This window comes from Dermochelys coriacea, chromosome 3 (genome assembly GCF_009764565.3).
Source record: "Dermochelys coriacea isolate rDerCor1 chromosome 3, rDerCor1.pri.v4, whole genome shotgun sequence".
Taxonomy (NCBI): Eukaryota; Metazoa; Chordata; order Testudines; family Dermochelyidae; genus Dermochelys; species Dermochelys coriacea.
In genome coordinates this window covers 188101618-188120384 of record NC_050070.1, presented here as the reverse complement: position 1 = coordinate 188120384, position 18767 = coordinate 188101618, and positions in this window count along the sequence as shown.

Below are 18767 nucleotides of genomic sequence, written 5' to 3'. Positions count from 1 at the left end.
TGTTGCACAACTGCAGGATATTAAAGCCCAAGCTAACAACAGAGCTTGAAATAGAACTCAGGACATCCAGACTCTCAGCTCTAAACTTCATCCGCTAGATCAAAATTGTGCATGTGTGGGAGAAGCACATGCCTCCTCTAATACCTCTTTCAAAATTCACACCAGAAAATAATTGTTTTAAACTGGCTTATTGGTCCTAACATCAAAATCATTTTGACAGCTTATATTTCACCGAATTTCAGAACTTTGTGAAATTGGAAGTTCTATGTGACTATGGAGCAAACTCAAAAACATGCATTTCAACAGAAAATCAAAGCCCCTTTCATTTTGGATCTTTCACTCAGCTCAATTTACAGCAGGCTAACAAGATAATTAGAAGGTCAAAGGTCGCTTTTTTTTTTTAGTTAGTGTGTCAACATCCACTCTGAAAATTTTAGGTGTATCATAGATTTGGTGATACATGAACCATTTCAGCTGGAACTCTGCATTAGTAATGTATTGTATCTGTGCTCTCAGTTACAAACTTTGGTATATAAAATAACCATTCAGATAATGTTAGCTTTAGAAAATAAAATCACTAGCATGATTCTTTTAAAAATTGCCTTTTTCACAGGTTACAGCTGCCTGCTTTACGGATCTGTGCAAACTATTGAAAAGACTTTCTAAAGATGGACTTTAGTCAATTATTTTATGCATAAATCATTGGATTATTAGGTGCAGTAGAACCCACCACTGCTATCCAAAAATTAAAGTACCTGCATATTGTTTCTACAATTACCCATACCTCTATTAAGTAGCTCCAATTAATGTTCATACATTACTTTAATGCTTCTATTTATTAGCCCTTTTTTTGATAAGGTACACTCAACTATTTTTTTTCACCGTGTGGACTAATTGTGGGCATATAGTAACTAACATTTGCAATGGATATTAAATGGGTTGAAACATGCCTCTGCATCACTCCTGCTTTTGTGACTTTTAGTAGCAGATTAAATTTATTGGGCCACATTTAGCTCCATTCTCATATTGATTGATCTGTTGTTTCTTTGCGAAGACAGAGTCATTACTAGCTAATGGTGGTTTTAGAATCTACGTGAAACAAGTGGGTGGTTCTGCTTTCTGAAGAGGTGTCCCAACACCCTTCCACACTGCACACCTTACCCCAAACCACCGTCAGAACTGATGCTAATTGGCAACCTTATTGCCATTCCCAGAGGGGGAAAAAAATTCTTACCTCCCAGATACTAGCCGTATGAGAGGCAACAGCAGCCACTGGAGCCAGGGAAGAAGCTTGCATTGTTTCATCAAACAGAATGATAGAATAGAATATCAGGGTTGGAAGAGACCTCAGGAGGTCATCTAGTCCAACCCCCTGCTCAAAGCAGGACCAATTTTTCCACATCCTTTGCCTTTGGCCTTCCTGATTTCACTCCTGCATGCCCAAACAATATTTTCATACTCTTCCCTGGTCATTTGTCCAGTCTTCCACTGCTTGTAAGCTTCTTTTTTGTGTTTAAGATCAGTAAGGATTTCACTGTTAAGCCAAGCTGGTCACTTGCCATAGTTACTATTCTTTCTACACATCGGGATGGTTTGTGCCTGTAACCTCAATAAGGATTCTTTAAAATACAGCCAGCTCTGCTGGACTCCTTTCCCCCTCATGTTATTCTCCCAGGGGATACTGCTTATCAGTTCCCTGAGGGAGTCAAAGTCTGCTTTTCTGAAGTCCAGGTCCGTATTCTGCTGCTCTCCTTTCTTCCTTGTGTCAGGATCCTGAATTTGACTAATTCGACTAATTCTTCCTGGTTTGTGAGCAGCAGGTCAAGAAGAGCTCTGCCCCTAGTTGATTCCTCCAGCACTTGCACCAGGAAATTGTCCCCTACACTTTCCAAAAACTTCCTGGATTGTCTGTGCACCGCTGTATTGCTCTCCCAGCAGATATCGGGGTGATTGAAGTCTCCCATGAGAACCAGGGCCTGTGATCTAGTAACTTCCATTAGTTGCCGTAAGAAAGCCTCGTCCACCTCATCCCCCTGGTCCGGTGGTCTATAGCAGACTCCCACCACGACATCACCCTTGTTTAGTCCTATACCAGGCCAAACAGGTTAGGGAGGCTGCCTTTCTGCTATAACTTTCTGTGAATTAGACAGCTTCAGTTGTTAATGTGGGCAATCCAGCAGTTGTCAAAAATACTAATGTTCACTTAAAGGTTTGAAAGGACTGGATTTGAAAAGAAGAGAGCAGCTAAACAAAACTTCATAAATCCATTTATTCGCAATTTTTATGTCTGCCACCAAGTACATTCCTCTCAAAAACCCTAGGCAAGTACTCAGGGCTGCTACCCCTCCTGCCAGTCGCACTGCCATGTCTACACTCCATTTTTAGTATACTTTGTGCTAACTCTTATCAAGCTAGTGCATCTCATCAAGATGGAAATTATACCCCCAGCTCCAACACATACCCTCCATCATGTAAAAACAAAAGCCTTTTCTTTGTCACCTAAGGCATATTTATGATGCTTTCTTCAGGTCTATAGAACTTAGCAATATCTGACAGACTCCTTTTCAAGTCAGCATGTTGACCCGTGTTCCATGCTTTAGCACTGCTGATTCAGGTAGCTTGAGATGTACTTGTCAGTAACAGAGGATTCTGATACAAAACCAGGTACAAAAGATATCTTTGATCTTGGGTTACTAACTGCTGAGCATCTGAAGAAGACATTTGAGCTATATAGCTATTATATTACAGCTTATCTTCTGGTCTGTTAAGATGTATCACATTATCCATCTTGTTCATTTTTGGAGTTCTTGTCAGACTTCTGAAATATAGTAGTATAGATCTTCACAAGTGCTCACAATTTTAAAAGTGTGCAAACTTCTTTATTCTACCTATCAGGGCATCCCAAAGATAAACCTGGACAGTGAACATTCAGTCAATTACACAGATGAAGTTTCTAAGAACATGTACCAATATGACAACTTAAGTATGTAGACCAATGTCAATTAAAAATGTCCTGAGCTGCAGGCCATTCATTGAAAACTCCCAAATGTAAGAACTGTTAGAAGAAGCAACACAGTGGATCTCAAATATCACAGTAGTACGGAGGGACATTTTGAGATACCTTCTATCATTAATATCAAGAAAAATCAGTAGGTGAACAGATAGACATGGCAGGTGAACTATGCTACCAGTGGAATACAGTGAGGATGTTCCTAGGAATGTAACATGATTTCAACTTTTTTTCTATCAGATCTGGGAGGTCTATGAAGATGGGCATGGCACTGCCTTAGATCCTCAGCTACTGGAGGACGTGGCTGTATGTAGGGTAAAATAAAGTGACCCAGAGGCTAATCTAAGTTAGGCCAGGGGCTGTTCAATTAAATCATCTTGGCAATAGGATATCTGGAAACGTCATGTCACGCCACCAATTATTGTCAAATAGAGTTTTTAAGAAATTAGAAGACTTTTACATACTGTCCTTCTCTACTATTGGGAAATGACAAAGTGAAGGGAATGAGGTAACTAGACACTGTAGGAACTGAGAAAGTGTTTCAGAGGAACAATAATTGCCATATTTTCTGGATGTATTTCCTTTCTTATACTTGGATGCCTCTTTGATTCCTTTCAAATAATGCTCTGTTTTGGCCTGAAGCTTAAATGTTTCCTTTTGCTATTTTTACTGGGTTTTTTTAAGTTTCAGCTACTTAAGTCCAGTCATTAATACTTCTTACCTCAATATGTCTTGTATGTGTCACACAAGGTCATTCTTTCTCAGTTTACACTAACAGTGATATATCATCTTTCTTTCTAAGGTGAGTGTGAGGTTGTCAGCCATACCAGTCTATTTCACCACTGTTTGTCTTACCATCTGTCTTGTTCCCATGTGTAACGTATAATTGACAGCTAGGGTAATTAATAATGCTGTGGGGTCTTTTCTGTTACTTGTTGTTTATTTCAATCAGAATATACCAGTTCATGTAGAACTAAGGGAATAGTATCATTTAATCATGAAGAACACAGAGAACTGGACATGGTTTTAAAATATTCATAAGGATGGAAACAAGGCGAAAAGGTGTAAGTATAATTTTAATGTCTGTCTTTATATAGCCTGTAAAGCAGACATTACATGACTTCTTTGCAATGCACTTTGGAGGGGAGTTGGGTGAACAATTCACAACAAATAAATTATTTAATGAATTTAGCCCTTGATCCTGCTCACAAATTGTGAGCAGACTGCAGTTTGACAGGCTTATTTGCTGTATGAAATTGTTTGATAAATGTTCTGTGCAAACATATGTCAATTTATAGATTGCTGTGTAACTCTTACCTATGGGTATTTTGTATTTGTAGCTGACACTGGAGCTCTGTAACTGGTCATCTAAGCTACATTATATTGTTTCTGGTCCCTCTTTGGATGACCATAAAAAACAGGGAGAATTTCTAAGGTGATGCCCCCTTGCAACAGGGATTCCATTTAGTAATTATTTGGAACATTTGTAAAGCAGAGCTTTGATCCTGTGAATGTTCACAAAAAGCACTGTCAAAATGGTCAAACTGTAAATTTTGTGTTTTGTGTTTTGTGTGTAAATAACTGTAAATTCTGTGTTTCAGTCACTGAAATGTTCCAGAGTCTTTCTTCGGTATTCATTAGAGTGTTCAGACTGCTTTATCTAGGAGTTTGTCAAGAGTCTACACTGATTCTTGTCCAAGGATGTCTCTCTGAGCTCATTACTATTCAAACATGTCATTTTTATTGTTCCTGGGACTTTACAGATTGATTACAATGTTTATTGTTAACTATCTATTCCAATTAGTTGCTGAAAGCAATTCAAGAGAAAAGAGAGACTGCAGGTAAAATTTTCGAGAGCACTTAGGTGCCTAAGACGCTTTGACTTTCAATGATATTCAGGTGCTTTTGAAAATTGTATTATGTAGTAATCTTGTTGGACTATCAATATGCAGGAAAACATAAAGAATAGGCTTAGAAAGACTTCAATGCTGGAAAATAGAGCCCCTTCCATTTTTTCTCTACTCACGTGTCCATGAAAAAATAGGTTTCCCACAGTGGTAAGACCATTTCCTGCAAAAACACCCTGAGGAATGGAGCTGGGAGTCCAGACAAGATAAACCCTGGGGCCCTTTTCACTCACAAATATCACCAGTGTATTGGAATGGTTTCTGAGAAGATGATGATTGGGACCCTTACAAGATTGGACAAATGTAGTGGAATAATCAATCAGGAAGAGAAGAAAAGAAACATTTGCCAAGGACTTCTCAGGTTCTCTGGAAAACAGGAGAGATCACAATTTCTCTGGTTGTGAAGTGTGGCAATTGTAGCTAGAAAGACTCAATGAGAAACTTCTGGAGTTTGTAGTTATAATGAGGAATGCATGCTAGAAGGGCAAACACAAGTTTCAACATGCTGAAAAATAGATCTAGAGGACTGCAATGCCTCTGAGAAAACAGAACTCTGGAAATGGGTGGGGAAGAGGGGTCTGCTTAATAAGCAAGAGTTAATATATTTGGGTATAATCTGTGATCAATACCTGCCCTGTCTTAATTGACAGAAAATGACAGTTGCATTGAAACAAGTATGTAAGTAGGCCATGCACAGTAACCTGTATGTGAGGGTTAAGGGGCATGAATAAAAGAAGCTTTGTGGGTTGGTATTTTTGGGGAGGCTAAAGGGGGTTCTGCTTCCTTTACTCTGTGTGCATGTTTCTTCCTGGGTTTGAGCCCTATCACATTTCCTAAGAGTTTAAGGTTAGCCCACTATCCAAGTTATTTCTGGATATTTCCATTCTACCTAGTAATCTTCCCCTGTATTTTCAATGAAGTATGACATTCTTCACTACTTCAGCTAAGCAGTTGTGAATTGTTGCTGGCGTCACATGTTACTGCCCCATTGCACCTCAGGGGTGGCTGCATTTCTTCAGTGGGTGAAGTAATCACTAATTAGAATCTCTTAATTGCTTTGGAATCTCTCTGGATAAGGGGCACAATATATATGTACATTGTTATTTACACACAGGCTAAATAGTCAGACATCTGAGTAGTAGTAATTTAGTAGTAGTAATAGTAGAGTTTTCAGTTGAGAAACTCCAGAATATTCAGTCATCTCCTGGCAATGGCATTAAGGTAGTATTCAGCTAAAAATGTACTTCAGATATCTCAGAACACAGCTACATAGAAGAATTTAGGACTCATAGTGGACTAACAACTCAACATGAGCTCCCAGTGCAATGCTGTGTTAAAATGAGCAAATGCAAACCTTGAATGCATTAACAGGGAGCAATCAGAAAGTGTGTGGTGATGTTACCACTGTATACAGCCTTGGTGAGACCAGTGCTAGAACACTGCAGCCATTTCTGATGTTCACACTTCAAAAAGCATGTTGAAGACTTGAAGAGGGTGCAGAAAAGGGCCACAGATATGATGTGAGGGCTGGAGGGAGTACCATTCAGTGAGAGTTAAAGCTGATTGTCTGACTATGCTGGAAGAAAGACTGGAAACTCTGGATGTGGTTTAGTTAGGCTGCAACCTTATTCCTAAGTGTCTGGAAGTATCTGGAAGATAAATTTGTACAGTGCAGGTAATTCCATATTTGTACAGTGCAGGTAATTTACATATGCCTGGCGGAAGGCTGCTGTCCTCTGTCCCCGTTTGCCAATCCTGGTCTCCAGCCAACCCACTGCTAGGAGCTTGCCCCCTCACCCCCAAAGAGGGATGTGGCAGGTAGGTTGACTCCCTGCTGTACCAGTCATAGGAATCCCACACCTCCCTGTTTCCATTCTTTTAAAGAATACTTCTTTTAACAAACCATGTTCTGATCACCATATCCCTTCCACAATGGAGTTCCTGTGCTGGACATCCACCCCAAACTTACCTGATGAGTTGTAACACCATGGCCTAATCCCTGTGTGACAGAATGTACCACTGTGTCCACACCCTACATGCTATTGTAACAATCTTTGTACAAATTACGTCTTGTGAGTTATTTAAAAACTTATAATTTGCTGTCCATCACTGTTCTGACAAAATGTGTGGCAACATTGTGTGTGACGTTATAAGACTCCACTGTTTGGTGTTATTAACATATGTTCCAAACTGAGGAACAGGCCTATCTCAAACAAAGGGATGTGTGCTCTGTTTAATTTGCATTTAAGTAGTAAACAGAGGGAAATAAAGGAAGCCCAAACAGGTGAGGGAAAAAAAAGCAGCAGGGAATATCCTTCTCCATAGACTTTGTCTCCTGGCTTCTGGTACCCAGCTGGAAATCTTTTTCAAGGGGGGGTTGAAACTATAAAAAGGAAGGACTAACACCCCAGGCACACACACCCCCTGCCCATCACATTGACTGCACCTGAAACAGCAAAGAAAACATTTGTTAGATACTGGGAGAAGGGGTCCTGACCTAAGATATTTGGTCAGTAAGATGGCTGAAAGCATGTGATGAGAACTTTATCTTTATTTTTTGTAACCATTTCTGACCTTTATGCCTCGTGACTTGTACTCACTTAAAATCAGTTTGTAGTTAAACTTTTTTTTTTCTTCTTTAACCTAATCCAATGTGTTTAAATTGAAGTATTTGGGAAACTCCATTTGGGGTGGCAAGTTGTGTGCATATTATTTCTACGAAAGATATAAAGGACTGTATTGTCCAGGAGAGGGCTGAGCAGTATAGGACATACATTTCTGGGGGGAAATCTGAGACTGCGAATGTGTTGGGGTCACCTTGAACTATAACCGACGTTGATGGGAGCCACACTAACCCAGGTGTGGTTGGCAGGCTACAATTACACACACACACTCAGGGTGTGGTTTGCATGCTGGAAGGCTGTTTGTGAGCAGCCCAGGTGGGAACTCCTTCAGCAAGGCATCAGAAGGCTCTCAAGGTTGCAGAGCTAGGGTGGCACAGCTGCTCATTAGTCTGTATTGAACCCAGGAATATCACATCCAGTTTAATTTTTTTTTGCTCCAACTAAGCCACCAATGTGCTGTGGGCAGGTGAAGGAAAACCTACCTCTCCTTGCCCAATCCAAGAGTGAGGGGAAAAATTCCTCCCTAGTCCCCTGAGAAAGGAGCGACAAGCTTAATGGCCATAGGTTTCAGAGTAGCAGCCGTGTTAGTCTGTATTCGCAAAAAGAAAAGGAGTACTTGTGGCACCTTAGAGACTAACAAATTTATTAGAGCATAAGCTTTCGTGAGCTACAGCTCACTTCATCGGATGCATTTGGTGGAAAATGCACCAAATGCATCCGATGAAGTGAGCTGTAGCTCACGAAAGCTTATGCTCTAATAAATTTGTTAGTCTCTAAGGTGCCACAAGTACTCCTTTTCTTAATGGCCATAGTGACTCATGATAACACCTGGTGTTTAACCACTTCTGTGGGTGGGACGGTGGGGGCTTCTCTACCTGGTCCAGGTACGAGGGATTTTTCCTGCACTGAAGTGGACATAAATAGTTCCCCCCTCTCTTCTGGTCTCTTGGGGCAAAGTGTGGGAGGGGGATGAATCAGCCGCTCCACGCTGACCTGATATGAAGCTGCCATAGCAAGTAACTCTCTGGCTCTCTAGCCTCCAAAGGAGCAACACACCTTTTCTGACAAGCCAGACAGTGACCCCCATTGCTTAATGTGCAGTGAGGTCATTGTCCAGTTATGCCAGAAGACAATGGATGTGGTTTAATTAGGCCACTGCTTTATTCCTAAATGTCTGGGAGTACGCAGCAGATAAAATTATACAGGAAACAGATCTGCTTTGTTACTTTAGGAATATTCTCCTGACTCCTAGGATATGACCCTAACCCCTAGACACGTACCTGAAAGCAGCATCTGATCCTTGTTCAGCTGAACAAGATCATCATTTTAGGTGGGGGGCAGCACCTTTTGCTGTTACCTCTGCATTTATCAAGTGAAATGTCTCAACTCATTATTTGGGTGACATCATTCATATTGCCTCTGCCATGCTGTCTGGGCGGGTTCACAACCATGAGCGCCAACCTCAAGGCAGACTGGCAAAAGCAGGGAAGACACCCCCAACTGGCTGTATGTTCTATAATTAGATTTCCAACCCAGTAACAAATGCAAACTCCTGAAGCACTATAACACTCTTACCATGGAGCCATAGACAGTCCCCATGGGCATGCTGGTCTATCTTGCTATCTAGGCAAGTTGGACTTAGTGATAGTTGGTTGCCATACACCAAATGTCACACAAGATTCAGGTAGCTTCCAGTTGCAAGAGACCAGTCACTTAGCCCAGGTCAGTTTGTATCTCAGATCTCTCATCAAAGACAATGCTTGTGGCTAATCCTCTAGAGTAAACTAACTGAGGATTTATTAACTAGGAAAAAGAAAAGAGTTATTTATATGCTAAAGCAGGCACACATGTACACAAATGAGTTAGTCTATGGTTCCAAAGGGTCAGAGTAATCTGTCAGCACTAAATGTCTTTTAGAGCTTAGCCAGACTGACTCTGGTGATTTCTGCATCTGTTGCTTAGTTCCAGCCCTGTGAGAGTCCAAACAACAAAGGGAATTTTTTCTTGTATTCCTGTTTTATCCTCTTCTTCCAGCATTCAAGCTAATGAGATGGGTTTTCTTGCATGTAGAACCTTCATGGGTGTGAGAGGACCATTAACCCAGCCTTTGTATCGTGATGTTCCACAATGGCCCGTTTAGTTTTGATCACCCTTCTTGATGGCGGGTATACCATTAGTCCTGAGTAGGTTCAGAGTAATCATTTTTACAATTATAAAGCAAAACTGTATAACATGGGGTACAGACATTACAAGTGAAATTAATGAATGTGGCAGCTTCCAAGCATTCCATAGAATCCAAACACTAAACACATTGCCATAAGTCTAAGGGCTGATCTACACAACACAGAAGGTCAACATAAGGCAATTTATGTCGACCTAATTATGTCAGTGTCTACACTACAGCCTTCCTCCCACTGTTGTAAGTGCCCTATTACACCGCCATAATAACAACACCTGCAGAAGAGGTATAGGGCTTATGTAGCTGTAGTTAGGATGATGCAGTGTCTGTGTAGACCCTAAAAAGAAAAGCAGTACTTGTGGCACCTTAGAGACTAACAAATTTATTAGAGCATAAGCTTTCGTGAGCTACAGCTCACTTCATCGGATGCATTTGGTGGAAAAAACAGAGGAGAGATTTGCTCTAATAAATTTGTTAGTCTCTAAGGTGCCACAAGTACTGCTTTTCTTTTTGCGAATACAGACTAACACGGCTGCTACTCTGAAACCTGTGTAGACCCTGTGTCCTTTACATCAGCTGTTGGCTCTCCCCTGGAGAGATGGATGGCTGGGCTTGCTTCCATCTGGGAGATGGGGGGGAATGGACCCCATTCCCAGCTAGGAGCCAGGGTGAGAAGTTCCAGTGGCTTGCCCCCAATCCACTCCCAACTGGGAGCCAGGCAGCCTTGTCAATTTCACAGCTCACTGAGTAAGTCATGACATTGACAAGGCTGCCTGGCTCCTGTGGGGAGCAGGTGGTGGGGGGCAGGGAGAAGCTGGGGCAGCTGGAACCAGCTTCCCAGGGATGGGAAACCCTGGGCGGCTTCCCTTGGCTCCCAGCAGGGAACAGGGAGGGGAGAAGCCCTGGGTGGCTTTCCTCACTCCTGGAGGGGAATGGAAGCAGAGGAGGGGGTTGCCCACCAGAAGCCCTTCCTAGTAGGGCAGCCAGGCTCCCAGCAGGGAACTGCCAGCATAGCTGAGAGACCGGGCTCTCAGCTCCCTTGCTGGCCTTCTTAGGTCGGTGGAAGTACTCCTGGTGATGATGAGCACCATTCACCCAAGGAGAATAGTGTGGACCTACCTACTATGAATAGACTTACATTTCTAGTGTAGACATACCCTAATTCCTATCTTGAACACTACTAACATACAAGTGAGCTGGTCTGGTTTCCAGCTACGAATTTCAGTGCTGAGCTGATGCCTACAGCCTACTCAAGAGCTGGCACCTGTCACTCCATGCAGGAAAGAAATCACAATGAGAGAGAATCACTGCAAGGATCACTGATAGTGAATACCAGCTTATCACCTCCATATATAGTGCTGTCCACTTACAGAAACATGTGATTTCACGGTGTAGAATTCATCAGTTTTCCTTCTTAGTTGTAGGAGCTAAGTGCTCTTGTGGTAGGGTCCTACACCATTCCCTACTGGCTACAATGGAAAACCATAGGATACCACACAGTGCTATTGAAAACTGCAGAAACACAGGGCCGGTGGCAATACTGAAATAATTACCTGGTGATCTGAAAGCTGCTCCATTTTCCTGTTAATGTAGTAATTAAAGTTAGACACAGGATCCCATGTGCCAACCACAGAACAGGGGAAGAGCTCAGTGAACAGCACTGTCAATTAGTTAACTAATACTAATGAAATCCAGACTTTCAGCTCAGTGAATGATGCTTAATTGGAAGAGCTATCAAATAAAGAGGGAGAATATATTTGCATACTGAAGAATTGACTTTGTTTAATATCCTGGCACAGATGAAATCCAGTACCGATCAAAATCTAAAGAGAACTGAAACAGAGTAATGCTAAAAGTAAAGATATTGACAAAGGAAGAGATTAGGGATTTTTCTATAATAACTTCTTAAAGTCTTTGGTCCTGTGGAGCTATTGTAAAGATCAGAAACAAGACAGTGAATTATATTTAATGGATAGAACCAAATATTCTACTGCCAGTTAGTAAAAATATCATTTGCCATCTGATAGCGGAGAGCTATGTTTAATTAAAACAAAATATGAGTTTCTATCAACTTTCACATAATTTTAACTAGAGATTATCAGATTTGAGTCTGAACAGTGTGATTTGAGCCAATCAGATGGCATTACAGGTGTGTAAATTAGGTATAATGCCTGGCTGAGTTATCACTTATTTTACAAGCGCCCCTGTCTTGAGAGAGAACTGTTCATAGCTGTTCTGAAATCAAACTCCATGTTGCAAAAAGAAAGGAAAAAAACCCACAGATGTTTTCTGGTGTTTCTATGAATGCAGTCTTACAAAGCGTAACGATGAAGAAGATCTAGTTCTCCACATGTTAGTATGATAGCCAGTTCTGTGATGGGGCAGAAGTTCAGTCCCTTAGAATACAGATAATTCAGCTCCAGTTAGGGATAGTCTTGATAAATTGACAATGTTTGTGGGTTGTGTAGTGTCTATGTGGTGGGTACTGGTGCCATGGTTTCTCCTGGAGGTTTTCTGTGGGTTGTAGAGTAGCTGTAGTTGGTTCCACTTCTTGTTTTTGTGTTGTACGTCTGTAATCAGGGTTTTTTAATAGTTGTTTTGGATTTCTTGTATGATTTCCAGGTAACTCTCCTGATTTTGTCTCTTCCGGAGTGTAGAAGAAAGTGGTGACTTCCTGTTTGAGGTGGTCCCTTCTGGAATACGCAAGGTGTAGTCAGTGGCTCCACAGTTTTTCTGAAGTCTGTCTGCAGAGCTATCCCAGCATATTTGGAGTTGTATGTAGTGGTCAGAGGGTGAGACCACTCGGGATAATATTTTTGTTTCTTGCATTTGCTCAGGAAGTAGATATCTCTTAAGTTTTGAAGAAAAAGGAAGCATGTTAGGGAGTTTCGATTTCAGGCAGCAAATTAGATGTCTTCCATTGTTGTAGGTAGTGCTGTTGTAAGCATGTCAGTCCCCACCACGCAACAAGATACAATACTAACATATGGAGAACGAGAAGGATTCCTTCACAATAATGACAGCACCACTCACAGTTACATGTCCCCACCACCAATCATAAGAAAAAAAATCATCTGACATCATAGAGCAAATAAGCCATGCTTTTGATCATTATGTTTATTGATTGCTGCAGGAAAAAAACTGACTGTGAACCACAAACAAACGCCACATCCACATCCACCACAATCTCTTCCCCCATCAAAGAACAGCTATACGGTCCCTGAAATCTAACCATCAGACACAAGGGATGCCATCCTTGTATCATGGATGTCACCTCCTTCAAAACACCAACATCCCTCACAATGACTGCAAAGCTACCTGCCTCAAATATCTGAAAGAAAATGGACAACCCTCAGATATCCACCCCAAACACATCACCAAATTCATCCATTTCATCCTCACCCATAACAATTTTACATTCAACAACAAGCACTTTGTCCAAACCATGGAACAGCCATGGGACTAAGATGGCTACCCAATATGTCAACCTCTTCATTGGCCAGCTTGAAAAATTATTTCTGGACAAATGCACCATAAAACCAATAATATACCTGAAATACATTGATGACTGGACAGATAACTTAAACTCCCTCATAAATGTCCACCACAACTTCAACCACCACCCATCCATTAAGCTCTCTGGAACATTCCTACATCAGTATCAATATCCTGGACACTGTGATCATCTCCAAAAATGGAACCCTACAGACAACTATATACAAGAGACTCACAGATCACCACACCTACCTTCATAGATCCAGAAACAACCCCAAACACACGAAGCAATCTGCTATCTACAGCCAGACACTCAGATACCACAGAATTTGCTCTGAGGAGAAAGTCTGGGATAGATATACGTTAACATGTTCAAAACAGCCTTTACCAAACGAGGCCACTCCACCAGGGAAGTAGATTGCATCATGGAATGGGCCACCCAAATACCCCAAGAGAACCTACTTCAATACAGAATAAAAGCCCCTCAGCCCACACACCCTAGTTGTCACCTACCATCCCACACTATCCCAGCTCACCAAAACTCCAAGGTCATCACCAGAAGCAAACTCCCCATAGACCAGGACACAGCAACTCAAAGCAGCACCAGACTCTGCCAGAACAACGGATACAAATCCCGCAGATGTATTTCCACTGCTACAGTGATCAGCACTCCCCACACCTTTCAAGATCCATGGATCCTACACATGCCTATCACAACATGTGGTGTACCTCATCCAGGACACTTTATGTCCCAATAGCAACTATGTGGGTGAAACCAGACAATCATCAAGTTCTCAGAATAACTCACACAGGAAAAATGATAAAAAACAAAAACACCACATCACATGTGGGTGAGCACTTTTCAGAAAGCAATCACTCTATATCTGAACTCTCAGTCCTCATCTTCAAAGGAAACCTACAAAACACCTTCAAAAGATGAGCCTGGGAGCTTATTATAACCCAGTAACAATACCTGCCCCTTCCCTTCCCCGCCCCCATGACTACAAGGATGTTAACAGGCCACTTCACCTTGAATGGTCCCTTGGAATATGTATTAACTACTTATGCCAAACAATCTGTTCTACCTTGTATTTAGGTGTGACATGCTAAGTTAGTTCTCCAAACCTGAAGAAAAGACTGAGAGGGGACATAACAGTTTTCAAGTACATAAAAGGCTGTTACAAGGAGGAGGAAGAAAAATTGTTCTTCTTAACCTCTGAGGATAGGACAAGAAGCAATGGGCTTAAATTGCAGCAAGGGCAGTTTAGGTTGGATATTAGTTTGACATTCCTAACTGTCAGAGTCATTAAGCACTGGAATAAATTGCCTAGAGAGATCGTGGAATCTCCATCATCGGGGATTTTTAAGAGCAGGTTGGACAAATACCTGTTAGGGATGGTCTAGATAATACTTAGTCCTACCTTGAGTGCTGGGGACTGGACTAGATGACCTCTCAAGGTCCCTTCCAGTTCTTTGTTTCTATGATTCTAAGAGCTCCATGTAAGCTTGAAAGCTGGTCTCGCTCACCAACAGAACTTGGTCCAATAAAAGATATTTCCTCACCCACCAAAAATTGTATAGACATGTAAGAGGAGAAGTGAATGTCTCAATAAGTTTACACATGTAATGACCAAATTCTGCTGTCAGTTACCTTGAGGTAAATCTTAAAGAATCATATTGTATTTATACTGTATTCTCATTAGTGTGAAAGCAGAATTAATAGATAACAGAAAGAGGGTGAAGGGGGATGTGTTGGGATTTTGTGGTTCCCAATAATAACCAAATGAGTCAGATGCCAGGCAGAATCAAGGGTCTTCTATACTTTTTTTCTATTAAATTCAACAAGACTTTATTCAATGTGCACAAAGGGAGAGTTCCTGGTACAAAAATCAGCCAGAATCCCTCCAGCAAGGAGCCCCTCCCATTGCTATTTTATAGCACTTGGCAGTTACATAACAAGTTACATAACACAAATTTCTAGCCAATCCTATTTAACCTTTCCATATATGGATTTGTTCGTCACATGCTTATACTTCTCCACTCCACAGGTTGAGCTCACCCCCCTCTCCTTGGCCTTTTCTAGAATGTTTCTAGGTTTTAAACATTTTGTTTAAAATGAACACAAGCATACCCTTCAGCTCTCCCATTTGATTTTGGGACTAAGAACAATTTTTAGACCCCACTAACACCACTTCCTTTTATTTATTAGGAGCAATAATTGACCTTATCAACACTTAAATAACCGCAATTTTGGTAACAAAATTAAATAATACATGATGATATCTAAAGTAAAAAAATAATAAAAATAATAAGTCCCCATACCCATTGCAAGAACACAACCCAAATCCATCCCCATGGAATTTCTGTTCCCACAATAGCAAACGCTTCTATCCATTGAATCCCTGTAATTGCCCTACCACTTCTTTCGGAATATCTTCTAATAGGCTTAAAACAATAGGAAGAACAAGATGTTTAAGCAAGGCTTGTCTGCCAAAGTTAATCACCCAAACCCATACTAGGTAATGGGGTCTTTCCTCACTGTTATATCATCCATTAAATTAAACATTACATGCACCATTAAGTCAGGTCCCAACATTTGAGATAAGACTTGTCCTGACTCTAGGTTTCCCATACACAAAACCCATACTCTCAGGATGGAACATTGGTCCGATGGGAAAGCTATATAGTTATCTCCAGCCCTTATTACATACCCAGAATTCTTGATGCTACACAGGTGTCTGTGACATGAGAATGGGAGTTGGTGAATGAGCTGACCCTCCAATTCAGGAGCCCAACCCACAGGAATTAACACCCCTCCAAGGATGGAATGACCATCCCAACATGCCCCTGTTATCAATAGGGACCACTCCCCTGCCATCATCCAAGGTGAAGACATTCAGTCTTTGACAACTGCAGCTCTCACCCAACAGGGCACCTGTGACATGAGTAAGTCTCCCTCCTATCAGGGCTGCAACTTTCACGTTGACACTATGCCAGGAAAATAACACAATTCTTCCACACACCTAGACCAATGCTTGCTCCAACATTTTAGTAGTTTTTAATAGATGGCTGAGTACAACAGTGAGGACCTGACCAACTGTGTTGCTGAGTTAAGGTGATATCTAACTTGATTAGACATACTCTCACCACAATCAACTGTCATCCCTGCTACTAACAAATTTTCAACGCAGTCCCTCTTATTAGATTTGATAGCTTGAGTAATGGCATTTAAAACTGATCCAGTAGCTCCTCCCCAGGTGATTACATCAATAAAAAACTGAAAGCCACTGAGGCATTATTAAGATGAGACCTCTAAAAGAACTCTCAAGTCTCAGAAACCACTCAAAACAATTAATAGACCACAAAAAATTCCTACATCAATTTTAAACTGAGAATATCAAATGAAAACACTTAACAATATTGAGAATGGCTCTCCAAGAGTCTATAGAGCAAACAGGGATTATTGTGCCCCATGTTGAGTCTCACCCTTGTAGACTTTTACTCGTGACAAGTGCACCCAAATGGGAATTCCAGTGACCCAGGCTGCTGAAGGAGTTACCAAGAGAACCATGTGAGATCCAGTCCAGGCTGGTTCAAAGGTTCATTTTCTATAGGCTTTCACCAGCACCTGATCACTGGGCTGCACCTCACACTTGTCCTCTTCACCAGCCTTTGGGTCTGGTTCAGTTTGGGGGTCCTGTGAGACACACTGAGATAACAATTTGCAATATTCAGCAAGCTGGTCACCCATGACATACAATTCCCTCCCACACACACAATGCACAGATTTCCTGGCATCCTCATTGCCTACCTTCTCAGCATTTCAAAAGGAGATAAGGAACATGGATTACTAGGACTGGTGCTCATAGACCTGAGAACCACTTGTAGGTCGGTGACCGAGTCTTTCCCAATGGAAGGTCAATGGGCTCTTCCTCAAGGCAACAATGATGTGGGTGTCCCGCATGAAGGTGGCAGGGTTTAGCGATGACACTTGTTGCAGCTGTACCGAAGGCATTTGCAAGCTCATTTCCCACTGAGTCCATCTTGCCACATGGACTGCCAAAGATTTCTTTCCTGATAAAATAGCAAGGACAGCATGAGGCATGACAATATTTAGGTCCTGAGCACCAATAAGTGGTGAGGCCTGACTTAGGGCCATAGAAGCTGTCAGAGTACCCTCCCCATTCTGAACTCTAGGGTACAGATGTGGGGACCTGCATGAAAGACCCCCTAAGCTTATTTCTACAAGCTTAGATTAAAAACTTCCCCAAGGCACAAATCTCTATTTGTCCTTGGACTGAGGTATGCTGCCACCACCAAGTGATTTAGACAAAGAATCAGGGAAAGGACCACTTGGAGTTCCTATTCCCACCAAATATCCCCCCAAGCCTACACTCCCTTTCCTGGGGTGGCTTGAAAAATAACCAAGGTGAGCACAAACTAGACCCTTGGGTTTGTAGGACACTAAAAACCCAATCAGATTCTTAAAAAAACAGAACTTTATTATAAAGAAAAAAAGTAAAGTAAAAGATTTCCTTTCTCCCCTCCATGCCAAGAAATCTGGGGGCAGCCGGGAAGCTGTGGGGTCTGTCAGAGCCACACCAAGGCATAAGACCCCCATGCAGTTGAATATTGGTTCAAATAGATCCTAGGGGGGATTCTGCCAAGCTTGGACGTAGATCCTGCAGGCTTACTGCTGGGAGCAAACCCCTGCTCTGATCATATTCTGGGATGGAATCTCTATGAGGGAATCCTTGCAGAAACTGCTCTATTAGAAGTCCCCTCCAATAACTTTTCATAGGGGAGGAGGAGGATGAAGCCCAGGACAGGGCTTGGGAGTTTTCCTTCAATAAAGACTAATGATGCTGAGTAAGGACTTCAGGCTTTGTCCTCTGTGAATAGCTATCTTTTATTCTGTTTAAATTTAAGCATCCCCTATAAATCCTTAAAGAAAATGTTCCCTGGAAAAGACAGTTCTAACAAAATGATTATTTTATTGCCTACAATGTAAATATACCCATTTCCCTCTTCATTCTTAATGTGCCTGGCTTGGAAAGGCCCATCAGAACTGGAGTTATTGGGCTGGCAGCTACACTTTCACCTCTCTAATTGCCTCAGACAACAACTATAGAATAAGCTGACTATATTGTATCTATGTGATCTGATTCTATAATGTAGGATGCATACAGTAAAGCCAGTTGATCTTCTGTTTTGTGACAGGGCAAGGCCAGATGGCTATAGAAAAGTAGTGGGAGATAGATATATTAGCTCCAGGCTAAACAAATCCCTGGTACCGGGATAAGTGAAATGGCAGCTGCTCCAGGTCAATTAAGACACCTGGGGCCAATTAAGACCTTTCCAGAAGGCAGAGAGAATGCTAGGTAGATTGGGACACCTGAAGCCAATAAGGGGCTGGCTGAAATTAGTTAAAAGCCTCCCAGTTAGTCAGGTGGGAGTGCATGTCAGGAGATGTGAGCGGAAGTTGTGCTTTTGGAGAGACTGAGTAGTACACACCATATCAGGCACAAAGAAGGAGGCCCTGAGATAAGGGT